This window comes from Tympanuchus pallidicinctus, unplaced genomic scaffold, assembly GCF_026119805.1.
Source record: "Tympanuchus pallidicinctus isolate F22 unplaced genomic scaffold, pur_lepc_1.0 scaffold3, whole genome shotgun sequence".
Lineage (NCBI taxonomy): Eukaryota > Metazoa > Chordata > Aves > Galliformes > Phasianidae > Tympanuchus > Tympanuchus pallidicinctus.
Window position 1 is genome coordinate 90000684 of NW_026294747.1, and position 19030 is coordinate 90019713.

Here is a 19030-nt window from a genome sequence, read left to right on the forward strand (position 1 = left end):
CAGCTGTTTCTTCTAATATTGCCCATATGCTCCCAATCTTTGCCCTAAATCCTTCACCCCTTGAACTCCTCTTACAGTCCTTTCGTCTGTTCATACAACATCCAAAGCTCTACTTATGTTCCCTGCTTACAGCCTGCAGGCTTCTGCCCCCATCCAGTCAGCTGACAGACCTTCACACTTCTGAGATCTCTGCCCAAACATTGCTCTTGGCTGACACTGGCTAACAGATGCACAGCTCTAGAAGACTTCATTTCCTGAATATATGAAAGTGAAAAAAGAACCAAACCGAACAAAAAACAACAAAACAAGCCAAACTACACAAACAAATAAACACCAGAAAGAAAAAAAAAATTAAACACACTGTATTCTCCCTTCTTCTCTAATAGGAATAAACCACTGAGAAGAGCGTGCAAACTTAGCAGCCTTAAACACTGGACAGTGAGAACCTATGGAAGTGAGAACCTGTAGAAGGGTTGGAGGTGCATGGTGCTCCAAATAAAAAAAAAATATATCACCCCAAGTGTAGGGAAAATATTCTCAGGCTCAGCTCTTTTTTTCTTCTTAACAAGGCCATAGTGTCACTTATGCCAAGGGTTTGTCTGAGGCAGAACTGAGTGGGACAGTATTCCTGCTGCCCCCCTGGAACCCAGAGTGTGATGGTGGCTCCTCTGCAGCAACAGCACCACTCCTCAGCAGGAGAGGTGCAGGGTGACATCCAAAGCATTACTCATTCCCTTCTGCCTGCAGATAAGTGATGCCGGCAGTCCTTAATGCACTCCCCGGGCACTGAGTCCAAATGGCCCCTTGTGGCTGAAGCACCATGCAAGTTCTCAGTCTCAATTCTGATTCTTCCCAACCCAGCCTCCCCCAAATTGCAGGTATTGTCTGAAATGTCACAGGCACCTCAACCTTATCACCAATAAACAATTTTAAGCAACTTCTTGTCCTTAGCAGTGTTCTCGTGGTCTCTGCATGAACGGCAGCAATACCAGTGGCTGATGGATTGCTCATTGCAGGGAACTTCAGCAAATAAGTAATCATGTTAACATACTTCATTCAGTAGTAATAATAATAATAATGAGCTTTTTACATAAACACCTGGGTCACTTGTGTGGCTAAATATACAATGGATAGAAATTTCTTTCTTTACAACAATGTCCTAATAATAGTCCTTAATACTTTAGCAGAGTTCTGCACAAATATTTGTGTCCTGCAGATTCCAGGACAGGAGTCATGTAAGTGTGAAACTCAGCTGTCAGCTCCGAAAACCAAGTACTGGTCTCAGTCTCAGCTGTCAGACATATGTCAGGGAATGGAACAGCACACAAAACATCCTTGCTGGAAGAGACTGCTATCCCTACTGCTAACATCATGGAGGAAGAAAGGGCAATAAGGATGATTCTTGCTTATAATAGTTCCCATGTAGGTATGTGAGTACCTTCTAAACATAACCTAAATCAAACAACAACAACAACAAACCACGAAACAACAATTTGTTTCCAATTCAACATCAGAAGCATACAGCATTTTAAATTAGCCTGAGAAACGAGAAAGGACATAGTAAGATGTACTTCTCTCCTTTGATGCTCTATAAGCTGCAAAGTCATGATATTTACATGCTGTATCAAGCAGATTGAAGAGCTGCTGTCAGCCAATAGCAGGAAATAAATGAAAGGGTGCAAGAATATTTTTGGAGAGTCACAAAGAGAAAAGGCTTTGGCAGACTTCTGACTGATAAACATCACAGCAGTTGTGAAGTCTTTCTAAGGATATGCTGGCTGTCATAAAATTCTCAAATAAAGATCAGTACAAATAACTGGATTTAATGTCCTGGTTTCCTTAAGCAGCACCAAACAAGTCAATAAGCTCTTGCTTCAAGACACATTTCTAGCACAGATACTACACTACAAATCTGGATAACAAAGATCTGCTTTTCTCCTTCTAGTGCTAACAAAATTATTACTGGAAAAGATTTTAGGTGCTTGGTTGTTTATTGAGCACTGTCCATGATCTGGAAGATGCCAAAGAAGGCCAACCAATTTACAAGAACTAGAAATCTACTTGTGAGAAACTAATCAGAAGCTGTGCCGTGGGAGGATGGTGATTTCAAGTTAGCGATGACTGGCAGGATGGGAATACAACTTCTAACAGCACCTTGAATTTGGAACTCATATCCCAGATTTTTTAAGGAAATGTAGGCATTTTTGAAGAGACTATTCCAGAATCTAACTGAGGATACGAAACAGCTGTGCTAGTAAGAAGAGGAGAAAATCCAAGGATTTTTTACCATATTTTTCTCTCTTCACTACCCGATGACACAAATTACAAGTCATGAATTGTCAATCTGAGTAATCATACCTCCATGTCACTCGGATCACTCCAATGGGGAAAAGTCTCTTCACTTACCTCCTGTATATATCCACACTCCAGCTGTCACCGAGGCCCTGGTTCTGTTCTGCTGTAAGCCCCTATGAGTTGCAGCCAGAAGTGCAACTGAAGAAACCTCAGTTTCTGAAACTGTTGTTGCCAGTAGAGCTCCACTGAACGGACAGCTTACAAGGATACATTTCTCCTTATTCTATGCATTTTTAATCATTCTATAGCCTGTCACCTAATGTGAGAGTTCAACCTATTGTAGCTCTTGCAAGCTAATGGAGATGAGCCAATTTTTGCCACTCAGAGTCCTGGCTCTGTTTTTGGATTCCTGTCCTCCCACTTGTTCTGTATTGTTCCACAAAAACACCTCATGCTTAGGTTATTTATTTTCAGATGTGAAACTTTTCTAATTACAGTGAGAGAGTAGATGGATGTGACTGTTCTATGTGAAATAATCTAATTTTAACATCATCTGCATTATTTCTGAAAAAGTCATCGACTCTGAATAAAGAAGGCAGTGAACGAAAGAGTGAAGTATTGGCATGTGCAGCAATTTCAAGGCACAAAGTAGTCCTGATAAATCAGGAATGTGAGTCAAATGTTTCAGAAATTTTGAAGATTTGGGCAAATTGTTTTCTGATGCTGCATGGAAAAAAAAATAAAAAGAAAACAAAAACTCCCTCCAGGCTTCTTGCTAATACAGTTTAGCATTATTTGTTTCCTTATGTAGCTTGCAGCCTACAAACTTTGCAAAGAGAGTCAAGAGTTGATGAGAGGGATGAGTCAGTGACTTAGGAAAGGAAAGAGGATTTTAGACACGTGGGGTAGCAGGTGTGATGCAGCAGTCCTTTGCTGTAGGACACTGCAAACATGCAAAACAAAAGAGACTTAGGGTTTGTCTGCAAGGGGTTGCTCGGTAAGTTAAGACAATTCACCTTGCCATGGGAAGCCAAGTGTAGTAGAGCCCCAAATGGATGTTTTCATTAAGGATTAAAGTGGTCCTGATGTGACTAAAGAGGTCCTTAATCCTGAGGGTCTTAGTCCATGGTGAAAGAGTGCCCTAAATTGAACCAAACACATTTTGCAGGATGAAATTTTCAACATACAAGTTTCTCCCTTGTTAAGTTATGCCAGCTGATTTCATGCTTCTGTTTGACTCACCATAGCACTGCTGATTTTCCCCTTGAAACACAGCCTTAATTTAAGTAAAGATCATTTAGAGTGACAGGACAGAAGGAGTCTTGGGCAAATTACAGCCACATGCTGCACTGGAAGTACTGGAGGTCACATAATATCACTCAGAGAACAGGTAAAAGCAGAGCAGAAACACTGACCAAATATGCCCTGAGATAAAAATTCCAAGGCAGAAGCCTAGAGCAGCACACAAACTACTGTTCTTAGGGTAAACCGCCTCTGCTGACATAGGGATCACCCTCTGTTTTAGCTGGGGTGACATTTTCCAGCCAGGGCAGATTTGCCTTCTTTCAAGAAATTGCCCCATGTTCTCTGGGGTGGAAAGTGGGGAATAGAAGGTAGGTAGGATTTTCCAGAGACACTGTATATACACATCCATAGCTCTGGGTTAGTTATAAAGTGGTTATGAATATGGTGCTTTGGGAAGGAAATCAGTGTTATGATCACTTCCCTCTCTCATGATGCAAAATACACTATGGTACTTACAGATGGAGAGAATTACATTTCTCCTGACTTCCCCCCATAAATCCATCTCTGCAAGGCCTAAGAAGATAAACCCCAAAGAAGACAGTACAAACTGATCTCCAGGGCATATCCAGCTTTCAGCCTTCTGCACTTGGCTTCAGGACGGGATGTCAGCATCAGATGCATCAGCAGTGCAGAGCAGTACCCGTCTGCTGGAGCTTAGCCATGGCTGGAGTTCATTTTACATGGCTCCAGCAGCTGTTCCAGGCTACTAGCTTCCTTATGGACAGCCAGAAAATGAAAGTTGACATAAATAAAGGAAGAAAATATCAATCCATTGTGGCTTCCACACTGGCAGCAGGGAGAGTATGGAGATTGCTCCTGACACCTGCTTCACTCTTGTTTTAAACTTCACCATTGATGAAGATACAGAAACTTGTATTTCTAATGAGGAAAGCTGAAACTCAGACTCTTCTAGAAATCATACAGTTTGCATCAGTCTTTGAATATTTTGATATGCTTACCTAGTCTCATAACGTGTACTTACTTGCAGTTTGAGATTGAGTACAGTCTACTTCTGCTATCAGTTGCAGCAAATGTTTTCTCCTTCTGGCTTCTACATGACCTGAAGTGTGTGGGAGATATTTCCATCCCAGCTTCACTCATGCTGAAGAATTAGGCCCCAGGCTCTGCAGATCAGCTGCCTCCTCCAGCAGATACAGGCGTAAGAATTCCAACAGAGTTCTCTTCTGCCTACATAATGGCTCATAAGCGAAGAATGTTCCCATGGCCAGAGCTGGGCTAATGTCAGAGATGAATGTGTGGGGCTTGAGCAGTCAGCTTTCTGTGTGACAGTAAATAAAGGCAGTTTGGAGTGATGGGTCCAACCAGATCTGCTCAGTGCTAGGACAGGAGCAGGTTGGTTACAGGTGGGGGAATGCAGCATCTGCTGATAGTCTCAATGTATAGTGCAGCTTGTCAGACACAAAAGCAGACTGCAGGGGCTATTTTGGATCTTGACTCTCTTTCACGCTGTGGGATGTCAGTGGACAGATCTAAGCATACAGGAAAGGAGAACCTGCTTCCTCTATGCTACAGTGTGCTGGGCAGCAATAAGGCCCAGTACATTGGAAAGGACAGGTAAGAAATTTGTATAAGAATTTGAAATAAGAAACACGCACAATTGTGACTGTAAGAAACAGAGGGGATACAAATCTGATTTTCCCTGCATCAAGATGGATCATGCTGGCCTGACAGCATTGAGACAGGAATGCTTCTTGTTGCACTTCTCTGATCAGGGAAGAGTTTGTTGAAGAGAAGAGCAGACAGCATGACCTTTCACTTTAGCTGTTGAGAAATCAGTTATCTTTCTGCAAAGACAAAGCAAAGTACATCCAGCAGAGAGAAAGCACCTTTGCAGCTAGGTTAAATCCACAGCCTGCAGAACTAAGTGAGATGGTATTAGCATTCAGCCTCTTTAAAGCTTTGTAATCCAGGTGTCATGGAGGAAACAGTCTTACTTGCTCAAGAAGAGGGAGAGGGAGAAGTAAGAATAACAGAAATGAAAATGGAATGTAAGGAAGGACAATGCAGAAAGGACAGGCTGGAGAAAGAACGGTAAGTTTCAGGTATAAACTAAATCCAGTGACATGATGTTGTCTCCTTTCTTTATCTTAGCAGAATTAGGATTAATAGAAGCTCATTACTCAGGAAAAAGTAGATGAGAGCCCTGTTACATTACAGTACATTTCAGGAAAAGGTAAAACTAGGGTAATGCTTGTCCAACTAAATTCTGAGTGCCAACTTGGACTTCTAGCATCAGTACCAAACAGTAAACTCAAAGGGTGCTAGCTAGAATGGTTGATCCCCTCACTGATTTTCTTCAATATTAAGGCCTGATTTTGAATTTTTAGCAGGAGTCAATTTGATATCTTGTTGGATTTGTTTGCCAAACATTATTTTAACATAGGCTGTAGGCAGCATATTCTTTACAGATTAAATTTTGTGGGCTTTTCTGCCCTTAGCTTTTTCTGACTTACATAAAAAAAGATCACAGAGTAAGCAGAGATTGACTTTTGCTGTATGAGACCCCTTGCAGTATAGTCCACAGACAGAACACCAGCTATGTCCTTGTCAAGAGCATCCTGCCCAGAGCGCGGTGCAAAGCTGCCCTAAGGAGGGCTGAATCTTGGTCAGGATCTCGCAACAAACAACAGCAAGAATAAATCATGGCCATTTTCATTTTAGTTGTCCTTTAAGAAGCAAATGTCCAGAACATTTGCATTGTGTTCTTCAAAGGACATTACTGAAGGTTAAGCAGCACTATGTACATTCTGGTCATTGAGTTTAGGAGACACGGGGAAGAAGATATCGCTGTCTTCTCAACTGCCCACTATACCTCTGCGTCTAGGCATTAATTACTGTTGTCTAGATAGAAGTGATTTACCTCAAAATAAATTACATGGTCTGTGATCAGCAAGATACTGTTCAGTTTTAGATTTGATTTTTGAGTTTATTTCTGCACTTCAATACTTGCAGTATCATTACCGTACAGTGCCAAAAAGGATTTCTTGTCATTTGGCTAGAAGAAAGTGAGTGTTCCCGAGGAAACAGCTTCATTACTGCATTTATGGATAGCACATCCAACACGCAGCCCTTGTGTTGTGTAGATCATACCTCATGCATAGTTAGATATACACTATTGCTCATTTAGGCTATTCTTACTTGCCCATAGCTCTAATAAGCTAAGCATTAACAATGATTTATGGAGCTGCACTCAGGATGGAATTTGGCACAATACTCTTTTTCTCTCAGGACAGGCAAAGCCTTGCATAACAAAAAAGATTTTCAGCCATCACTGAGAAGGTTTATATTCTATCTCACCACATTAGGCCTATCTAATCCTGAAAGCTTTCTGAACAACATGTGGAGGTGCAGTGGATCTTCTACCAATGTCCTTCTAATGTAGCTTTTAGGAGAACTTAATGCAGCATGATGACAAGAGTGGAGCAAACTCAATAGCACAGCATTGCAGCACAGACTATGATGCCTACAGAGTTCCCCAGGCATTCCCTGACACACTGCTCTGCCCCAGGCCTGCTCTGCTGCTTCACTTGGAATGAAGGAACAGAGCCCTGCTGTGCTCAGGATGGAGGAAGAACCGAATCAATACCATATTGGTGCTGCAGGGCAGCCACTGCCACCCACCAGCCTGGCCTCTCATGGAGAAGCTTGGTTGAGAAACAAAGGTGTGAAGATCTCCTGATCTCACTGTGAGTGATAAAGTCCTTTAGAGCTGCTGAGGCCACTGTGCATGAATTGCTAATTGGCAGACTTAGCTAGGAACATGCAGGCAAGGGGGCAGGAAGGAAAGAAGAGAATGGAGAAGGGAAGAAAGAAGAAAAAGGAAAGAAGGAAGGAAAAGAAGTGAGGAAGGGAGGAAGCGAGGAGGGGAGGAAGGAAGGGAGGAAGGAAAAGGAAGGAAGGAAAAGGAAGGAACAAAGAAAGGAAGGAAGAGAGGGAAAAGGGGAACGGGGAAAGGAGGGAAGGCAAAGGCAAAAAGGCAAAGGAAAACTTCTTTACTAATTTTGCATGAATCAGAATCTAGAGGACTGTCCTAACCCAGCACACTTTCACCCAGGTCATCAACCTTGACCTTACAAACACAGTCATGCCACAAGAGGCTTATGAAGGTTAGAACAAATGTTACATAGAGTGGTGTTTGCAGACCATCTCCACTAAATACAGCTTAACAACAGCATTGTCTAGTGTAACATGGATATTAAGTGCAAGAGTGACTCACTGAAAACTGCTGACTGTATTCAAACAAACAGTCTAGGGAAGGAAGCACACCATTACCCATTCACTCATGGGGCAATATGCTGGGTAGGCCAAATGTCCTACTCCTGCTATGATTCTTCCTTTCTTCTTTGACTGTTTTATGACTGGGTGAATTTTTTGTTGCCTTTCTCACACTTTTTCAAGAAGTCTGGTCTTTTCAAATTTCATTTACTTTCCCCACTCCCCTTTCCTAAAATCTTCTGCTTTTGTTCTCGATATCCCTTCAGTTCTGTCTCTCAATAGATGTTGTCAGGTCTGCCTCTCAAATTTCTGTATGATCACTTCAACATCTGTTCTTCCCTCTCACTACCTCATCCTTTTCTCCTTTTCTTCCTGAGGAACGGACTCTTGAGGACATGCTTTCTCCATGAAATCTCTTAGCCTTCCCTTCACCACTTTCTTGTTTCCCTTGCTCCTTTCCTCCCTTCAGTTTTCACCCTTTTATTCCAGTGTCTTTGCATTTCTCCATCAAGAAGGCACTGGATAAGCAGCTTACCCATAACCTTCCTGTTGCCTCCACAATTTGTACTGACTCTTCCCCCCATGGTGTATACACATGGTATTGTTTAATGGCCATTATTACTGAAAGCACTGGTAGAAAATCAAATGTGGGTAACAAGGTGAATATTTGAGACACAAACATACATCTTCAGTTTCTGCTGTTAACTGATACAGTACTCTGTCCTCTGACTAGGTCTTGCTGATTTATTGTCGCCACTCCTTTCACTGCAATAGCAGAAGGACAGGCTTGCTCTTATCTTGACTCCCGGCATTATTTATTTTCCTGTTTTCTTCTCATATTTCTTTAAACTTCATCTTTCATCCGTTTTAGTATGGCAGTGACAGTGCTCATCTCCCTTACAGATGAGACCTCTGCCTCTGTTAGGATGTGGTGGCAGCAAGTGACACTTGTGCAACTTCTCTAACTGCCTAGGAAAGGTCTGCTTTCCATCATCTGCTCCAGATCCAGGCATGGCAAAGGAAGCTCCTTGCAGATCTGCAGTGCCTTGGGCACTTCAGCTGCTGAGAGGTACTCCTGGGTTTCAGATCCTCTGGGTTCTCTATGTCACAGTGAGATGTGCTTTGTCTGCGGCCACTCAGCCCCAGGCAGGACACAGGGGCAGCCAATCGGCCCTCCCTCTCCTCTCACAGTCCCTAAAAGCACAGGGAAGGCTTGTGCAGATGGTTATCTTCCCTTTCTGTCTGCAGGTGGCCTATCTGTATGTTTTCTTGTCCAAAGATCTGTTCCCAAAAATGTACAATTGAGGAGAGAGTTGGCAGGGACACCAAACCAGTTACCTCTAGTGCTTCTCTGCAGGATTTGAGTTCCAATTTCTGCACCACTTCAAGCTTAATGGACCTCATGTCTTTGCCACCTCTGCTTCAAAGATGCACTTTATGCAGCCAAATTCTTTCCTCTCTGCTTTTGCATCAGCATACATTTACATTATGCCTTACATTTATGCCTAGTATGTATCACTGTAGAAGATAAGAGAATCAAGTCTTACAACTTGATGTAAGCATGAAGTCCCCACAGATGCAATAGCATTCTTACCCACTTTGATTTTTTTTTCTATAAGTAAAAGGTAATTGGAAAAGCCTAATTGAAATTGATCCTTATTTTCTGAAACATTGAATGATGCTGTCTTCAATAAAAATTGTAGCAATTATTCATGTAACAATCACAAGGCTGAAGAGCAAAAAAATATCAACACAGCTAAGAAATATGATTGCTATTGTTTTGCTGTCTAGAAAACAATAATAGTCTTAGAGAGCAGTGTTATTCAGTTATTTAGTTCAGTAGTATTATTCACTTAGGTGGCTTGCATGGGATCTGTCTCACTGTTCCTGGAAAGGATAATGTCACAAAAGCTGAATCTCATGGTAAAAGCAGCTATGACAACTACTTAGGAGAGGACTCCGCTGTCCAGATGGAAATAAGAAATCTTCACTAAATCCAATCTGTGGTATAAAGATGAGGATAGAGAAGAACCAGAAGGACACAATCCAATCCCATCGTTTCCAAACTGAGCCATCCCTAAGCAAAGCTTATAAAAGCCACAAAGGAAGAAAATTTAGAATCTGTTTTTTTTTTCTACAGTGAAGTAAAAATAAAAGAACAAAAGACAATTTTTTTAGAAAGATGCTGGGCAACAAAATTAGCTTGGAGACTTATGATCTTGGCTGTGGTTTTAATTATATATGAACATCAGTAAATACTAAATGTTCTGGAAAATTCCTTTTTAAAATTCAAAAAAATATGAACGCAATAACAATTCTTCATATTGTTTTAAAGAGCATTGCTGTAGTCTCAAGTGCTTTTAGACCTGCGCCCTAAACGAGCTGTTGGTGCATGTTAGTTTAAATATTCAAAAAGTTGTTGTCATTTAATGAAATACAAGCCAAAGTAGAGCCTGCCTTCCCGTAAATGCTAACTTTTAATGCTGTTAATGAAGTCATGTTCTGCTAATGCATTCAATAATTCTCTTGGAGCAGGAACCATAGCTTTCTGGATTTCAGTCTATAGCTGTGGTGTCATCCTTTTTGATACTCATAGCTGCTCCTAAGTTGCAGAGTAGCCATTAAGCTTAACAGCAAAGACAGGAAAGACAGTAAAGCTGTATGCTGGAGATGATTACGAAAGCCTTTATTACTTGAATGCTTAGAAATGGGGAAGCGCTGCAAGCTCTAAATCCCACAAAAGCTGATTATTTTCCACTTGAGCTTCACATACATTGATAAAATGATGCATATGAAAAGTAAAAATGGAGCTGCAAAAACAGGATTTCTGAAAACATAGTCCTGAGCTGGGTATCTTGATCCAACATCCTATTTATCAGTTCTGATCTACCAGGAGTCATTACTTTAAGTCACTACTTTAAAAATATATATTAAAAAAAATCAGTGCAGCAAGCCTGAAGTTATTATCATAGTAACTTACATCGTGCAGGTTTTTATTCACTAGTACAAACACTGAGGCAGCAATAGAATATAACTGTATTTGAGATAGCAGTCAGTGAGCAAATAGCAGAGCCATACAAAGACAAGATTTCATCCAGAGAAAGTAGACAAACCACTGTTTCAGAAGGAGCTGGAGGAAGAAGTCTGTTACCCATTCACAGTAGACAAGTTCTTTCTGAATTGACTGTTTAATGTTGGATAAAGGAAGGATGAAGCACTGATCTCTCTAGAACAGAAAGCTGGGATTCCAGGTAAAGAATGTCTTTCAACAAAGTTTAGTTATTAAATTAGATTTTCTGGCTATCAGAGACTCAAGACAACAGCAGTGAAATGTTAACTTCTTCGTAAGTATTGCACTACCTCTGCTATGTCTTCCCTAAAACAGAATTCAAACAAGGAATAGAAATATTGATGTCTGAGTGTTTCCAAGGCAAACTTTGAAACTATAAGGAAAATAACCTTGAAAAGGATGTACGAGGAAGTAGCTATAAAAGTTAAAAAACTAAATGCTAAGCCTTCAGGCCTGACATGCATACAGCAGCTTTGCAAGCCCATATTGAGGTGCCCTGATCTACACCCAGCCATGATGCCTGATGCCATGATCTACACCCAGCTTTCCCAGCCAATCCAATGCTTGGGAAGATAGCTCTCATTTTGGTCTTGGTAACAGGGAACTAACACTAACCAAGGTCAACTTGGAGTAAATCTTTACCACTGAAGTGTGAGTATAGCAGCCATGTTTGAGATATGTCTACACGGACACAAAAATTTCCAGTTGGCATCTAACATTTTTTAGGATTTCTTAAGACTGACAAGAAATAAACAGCTGAGAACACAACTTTAACATACTTTGTATAAACTTTGTGAAATTACTGGCATTTGCATTTTCCATGATTAAACATATATTGGCAGGTTCACAGTTTCATATATCCAGTAAAGCATAAGGAAACACACAGTATTTTTTTTTAATTGACCAAAATGCATTAAATACTTACAAATTACTTGTATTACTATGTAGTTGCTGCTAAGCCTGGGAAGATAGAACTCCACCCACTTCCAAATATTAAACAAACACATCATATTTGTCTGCAGTTAGAAAGTTAAAAGTATTTAATTTTACAGTTGAAAGTGGACACCATCCTGGGAGAAATGAAATCTCCTATTTATCAAATGAAATCCCTGCACCTCTTGAAAAGAAAACTTCACAGACTGGCACAAGACTGCACAGACTCAGCCTCATTCCACCTACTGAATAAGTATTACTGGAAAAGATGGGCTGAAGCAACAAAACACCAGGCTTTCCTTTAACAGGTGACTTCACAAAAAGGAAGAATGTTTCCTCCTCTGTGGATGGAAAGTAACTGCACGAACAAGTCATGGGAAACAGAAACTCCCACCATTTGTACTGTGAGCACAGTTATGGAAAAGTGCATTATACAGTGTCAGAGCTCATGAACACTCTTCCCTCTTCCACACTGGTGTGTGTGAGAGAGACAAGGGCCTTGGTTAAATCAAAATAATAATAATAAAAAAAGAACAAGCTGTAGTGTTCATGCAGGAGCTCTGCTAAAAATAGCTTGAAACAAGCATTTGCTAGCTGCTAGCTAGGTTTAGCAATCAGTACAGCAATATATTTGTTTTTCTGTGGACATGTAACTCTCATATTATAGAATTTCACTGTGCTAGAATAAAGCTTTTGCTTAGATTTCTGCATCTGCTTTACTGAAAGTTAGGAAATATGTATTAGAAACCTTTTGATTTTGAAAGCTGTCATAAATCACATGCTTGATATTTGCTACTATTTTCAGTGAACTTATAAGCTCTAGAATGACATGTCCAGAAATGAAGAGAAAGCGAGTCTTTGATATGTGCCAAGAAGCAGAACTTCCGCAGTAAAGTAATAAGAATTTATTACCTAATAATTACCAATAGTTGAAGTCCCTGAGTCACTTTCCAGTAAGATAAATGGGAAGAAATACAAATTCCTTGTCATTATATTATCATATTTTTCTCCCACAATGAAGGGACTGCTGGAGACATGGAGACATTTGTTCTTACAAAAAGACAAAACAAAAAAAATTCACCCAATCTACCATAAAAACCACTCAAATCACTTCTCAAACTTGGATGATGTTACAGAATATAATGAGCCCAATTATTCCAGTAAAACAAACGAGTGATTGGATTGCCCAAGAGAGACCTGGAGAAATCAAAGACTAGGCAGGAGAAATCATTGCTCCAGAGAACGTCCCATATTGCTCTTAAGAGTAACAACCAAAATCTGTAACCTAGAAACCTAAAACTAGATAGAAAGGAAATTGTAATGCAGTAGAAAGAAAATCACGCCAGCAGGAATATCAGTGGAAACTCTCTTCTTCCTTTTGGAAGGAGCCAACGTGCCCAAGAGCTGGTAGAATTCCTGCTCAGCCAAGCAGAAGAGATGCAGTGAGAGGAGACAGAGGGGCAGTGGAGATGCTAATGCTAACGAGCAGTGGGAAGATCAAAATCAAAGATTGCTCTGGGTGGCAAAACATCTCCCAGCATACCAGCCCAAACTGGAAACGCTTCCAGGCATAACCCTCACATCACAATGCACCAATTGGTAACAGCTTCAGCTAAGGTGGTTGTGGCCATTTTTCCTTCTGGGAATACCAAAGTGCTGTACACAGCACTGATTTACACTAAGAAATCCTTTTCTAAGAAGGGCTTTTTAATTCTCCCCCAGCAAGCAATCTACCATACACCCATCTCTTCTCTATTCCTGAACAGACAGAATCAAAATGTTTCTCTCTTCCCCGTTCAGAGGGAAATTGGAGAAGGGAGAAACCATTGTGTCAAGTTATTATGCCTAAGCATGTAAGCTTGGAATGTATCTGCTTGTGTTCTCAGACTCTGAAAAGGAAGAAAGCTTACAAATGCATACCCATCCATCTATTGCTTGGTCTCAGGAGAGCTGGAGAAGATAGAACAAAAAATGCATCCTATTTCTAGGTATCTACTTGTGAAGTATGCATCTTTCCTTCATTTTTCTTTTCCAGAATGATTACAGAGTCTTAATGACAGATATGAACAAAGAGATATTTACAGTCGCTGTGAATTTTGATTGATAGGAGAAAAGTAAAAGCAACTTATTTACTAAGCTAAGAAGTTTCTCAAAATCTTGTAATAAAGAAGTTGGAAATCATTTCCTGAGACCAAAACAGAAATGTGGCTAACCTGATCAACCACAGCTTTGGGATACTTGGTCTAGGAAAAGAAAAATAACTGATTAAGTCAGCTGAGAAGCAGACCTCACTGTAGCCAGTGCAAATTCACTGGGCTTTGTGGCTTTTTAGCTTTGTTTGTTGATTACAGGACTTTGAAGTGATTTCTGTACAGGCACAGAGCAGCTCAGAGAATTAGCTTCCATAAATAACAAGAATTGAAAAAGCCTGCGATGTAAATATAATTTAGGCCATACTCCCCTCCACATCAATGCTTAAAAAAAAAAAAAAAAAAAAATTCTAGCTAAGAAACAGAGGTTTTTTTAGTGCTGATTCTACTGTTTCCAATGTTCTTGAGTCCTTCTTTGTTGCCCTTTTACCTATATTTTGCTAACAATAGCTAGTGCAGATTACTGCCTTGTACTTTTCAGGTAGGATTTGAAACTTGAAGTTACATCATCAACTGCAGTGTAACTCAAGCACGTTGCGTAAGTGGAGACATTGGGCTCCGGTGTTGCAGAAGAAGGATCAGAGCTTGCAGCCCTGCAAAATATCATTTGATACGTGGACTGAGTAAATATCACACCATGCCTCAGCTGGCTGATTTGCTAACGTGGAACATATTACACTAAAATAAGTGACAGCAAAATATAGACTGCTGGAGACAGGTAACCTCATCTGGGTGATTTCACCAGCTGAAGCAAAATTAAATGCAACCAGCCAAAGGAAAATTTACTGAACACAGGGAGTTGCCAAACTTTCAGTTGCAGGTAGGTGAGTTTATTTCTTACTGTTTCTAGGCTTCCACTGCTTCTCCTTTCAGACTGGAGTACCTGGCACTACTAATTAGGCTAAAGCACAGGCACAGTGCTAATCCTGATAAATGCTGAACATGTAATGAGAATATGTAATATCTCATCCTTTACTAACCTTGTTTCATTTCCACTTTGTTTCCCCTTTCTTTCCTTCATTTGTGTCATCTTGATTTCTATCCCATGACCCTGTTCTGTTGTTGAAGATTTCTTCTATCCTTGACAGATTTTCTGATATGGAAGAATCTCTCAACTGCAAAACCCAACCTTTGGATTGTTCTATGAACCTTTGCTTTGTTCTACAGAGAGTTGTTTCAGATGTGTCATCAGCATGCTGGTGTACAAAGATGTGTCATCTTTCTGAGAACTCAGAGTGGCAGCACATACACACACAAACTAAAATTTTAATGTCTGCTCACACGTCTTCTAATAGGCACTGAAATACAAGCTTAGACCTAATACAAGATTTGAACACCCACAAAGGCTCAAGGCCTTGAGTATTGCAAAGCTGCCCTTTTTTTTTTATTATTATTATTATTTTTTTAGAAAATAGCGGGAGATGGGATTCCCAACTAGCACTCATATTCAACATTTTGAATTGTAATCAGTATGATTTGACATGAAAAATAACATGATCTTGAAGCTGCAAGTGCCTTATATTTAGGTATGTGCCAGAAAAGCAACTCAGATGGTTGACCACCCAGCTATGTATGCTAGCTAATTAAGGTTCACACTCAAGATTTGAAGTGTCTGTTTCCCTAGGACCTTAAATTGCAACAATGCCAGTATATACTCATATTATATGACATCTCATGGTTTTCTGAGCAGTTGGAGCCTACCATCAAAAATTATTTATGTATTAAAAACAGGACAAAGCTTATTTTTAACAAAGATTGATGTGTTCCTACCTAAATGCTAGTGAAGAAACTACTAAAATCTGTATATCCATTTCAGGCATGATTCTTTAAAGACAATATCGGGGGGAGCTCCACAGCAGGAACAAAGCCAAAGTATGCATTGGAGGTCCCCACTTTTGATTAAGAATCTCTTAACAGTCAGAAAGTAACATTATCCCTTCTAACTGAAAGAATCTTTTACAATATGAATACGTTGAAATTTAATATAAGCTACCTCGAACTTGAGTTAGCCTGATGAAATATGAAACACGTATCAGGCTTAAGAATTCAGAAGACACTTCCATGCATTCAGCTGTATTAATAATCTCCAGCACTTTTTGCTGAGCACTTCCAGTAAAAGTGCTTTTTGTACAAATGAATGTTGCCTTTCAAACAGTCCAAGGCTCGTTCAAAATTGCTTTCAAGTACCTGTTACTAATTTCTTCTGCTTTTTAGTACATTGGCTCCCTCTTCTGTTCATTTGGTGTAAACAACAAAGTGATCAGTTAGTTACAGATGTCAGCACCTAATGCGATTGCTTTTTGGAAACAAGTTCCAAAAGCTTACAAGAAAAGGCTATTTCCAGGTATCCTAATGAAGGATGCAATCACTCTTCAATACATAAGAACACCTGGATCAAAAAGAGTGATATACACAGAGTAATCAACTAAAATGCAATTGCGTGAAGGGTTGTTAAAAACCAAACCCTCCAATGAATTTAAAAAAAATCATATTTTAAATGATGAAAAAGACAATTAAATTAGCATTTCCAAGTTTAATGATTTTTCAGAAACAGGAAAAAAGTCCACTATAGAATTAAGAGACACTGAAATTAAAGAGTTCATTTGAGCACTGAAGTACCTGCAGTTCAGCCAAAACAGAAGATAATATATCTATATATATATGTATATATATATATAATATATATAAGAATAAATTATAGAATTAGCATGAAATAAGAAAAGACCTAGTAGGTAAACTAACTAATGAATACTTCTAAACGAGAAACAGAATTCAACATTAGTGACTATGGCAAAAGTCTGTAGAATTGAAAATGCGGTACCTTTCCTTTAAAAATAGCACTGGGAAAATCTTCAGGCTTAATATCAATAGAAGGTAAGCTGACAACATAATTGGAATTAAAATGTCAGAGTCCCATAAGGAACATGTTACAGCATGGAGAAGTCTGATTTCCATTTCCTTCTGCTTTCTGAGCAACAAATCAGCAGTAGAATGAAAAACGCAAGAAAAGCTGTCAGGGAAAGGCTGGTTCCAGTCAGCGTAAGCACATGGCTGCAATGTTGAGGTGACAACAATGGTATTTTTTAAATTTACCATAGGTAGTGCATTCTTCTTATTTGTCTGGAAGCACTACGTATCAGGTAAAGTGGACCCAAATTATTGCTCAGCTCTCACGTTGCAGCTCACCTTAAATAAGACCTGACATCTAAAAGCCATGTAAAACTCTACCTGCTTGTTAGCCCTAATGAAAACTGAGAGTTAAAGAAGATCAGCAAAAGTCAATGGAAGAACAACTAAAAACCATCAGACATTAAAAGAAATTGTCATCAGTCACAGCTGACCGAGGACACAAGCGGTAAATTTCTGTAGGGTACCATAAAGATGAAAACATTCTTCTGTTCAACAGCTTTTGGGTGCTTAAGACCCACTGGCAGTATGGCGACTTGAGGGCAGCACAGTCTAACATACAAAAGTATGTTTCAAGACCTGGATGACCAGGAGGAAGGAAACACATCGAGAAAGTGGGTGATTCTGATGGTAAGAGAGCAGGGGTTCACACTGCCTCATCAAACAAACACTGGCCCACAGCAGAAAGCTGCAGCGAAAACTGTTAATGAGATATAGAATGCCTTGAGTATTGATTTCTGATCTCCACTGCCAAGTTTATTTTTATACATGTTTAAAATTAAATGCATAAATAATCTGGAAAGCACATAACTTCTTCGCTGCTCCAAGGTATGTGTTTTGAACACTGTGCTACAGGTAGGTCCCATTACTTGTTTTTTTTTTTCCAGTTCTGCTTTTGCATAAAGACAGCACCAAAAGAAGCAGAGAACATTTTCGTTGTAGCACGTGTTCGCCTTGATGTTTAAAACAGTATTCTAGGAATTCAGGGATGTCAGTTGGCATCCTGTCACCAATACAAACGTGTAATCCAAGTCTCTCACCTCTGGTGAAACCTCTAATCAGAAACTAATTATTTGAAAGGCAACCATTATATTTTCTGTTTCAGAGCAAAATAATTGTGGGAAAAATAATCCATGCAAGTACTTACACGCAAGCAGTGAATCACGAGCAGATGGATGTAGCCATCTCAGTCCCAATTCAGACGTGACTGCTGGAAAAGGACAAGACTGCATACAGGTTCTCTTGCTAGCACTGGGCTGCTCTCCTCTCAGAATAACCTGGTTTTCAGGGTATCAGTTTTAAACTGTTCTACTCATCCTACATGCAGCAACATAAAGAATTTGGTTGGTTTAGGTCCTGGAAGAGTTTTCTGAATGCATTTTAAAGGCAAATGACCCAGCTTAATTGAAGTAAATGTGTGCACTTTAATGACCTTTGATATATATGATAAGACTAGAATATCTGATAATTCCTTTACAAGTTCAATCTCCTTGCCTCCCCATAAGAGAAGCCTAACATATCACATTTGTTTTGGACAACTGATACTATATTTTATAACAAAAATTAAAAAAACCTTCAGCCAAAGTGTCTGTCTACAATGGTGTGAGTTGCTACAAATGCAGATTCCCCAAATGCAGCTGTTTGCAGTGAGATCACGTGAATCTCACTCTAAGATGGAGCTTCTGTATCATTAAATTTACCAGGATGCATAACTAATAACTTCCATGATTTCAAAATTCTCCTGTTTCATTCTGGTTTTGAAAAATAATACTTTGAAAAGGTGTACATTTGATGGCATAGTCCCATTAAAATCCCATCTTTATGGATTGTGCAATGTTTGGTGCCTCGATTCCTTAATTCGTAACTATAATTTACTGAAATTCCACATGTTTTTAGACTGAAAACATTGCACTTGCTGCTTCATAAAACATAAGCTTTCTGTTCAGTAACACTTGAAACCAAAGAACAAAATACTGACTATACAGTCAATTCCTTCCCTACTCCCACTCCCTCCCAAAAACAAAACAAAAAGCCAACCAAGAAACCAACCAAAAAGTACCACCCAGGTACTTGCATTCATACCAGCCTCAATAAGTGACAGTTTTACATTTTTCCACTTCAGTATTCCTACCTT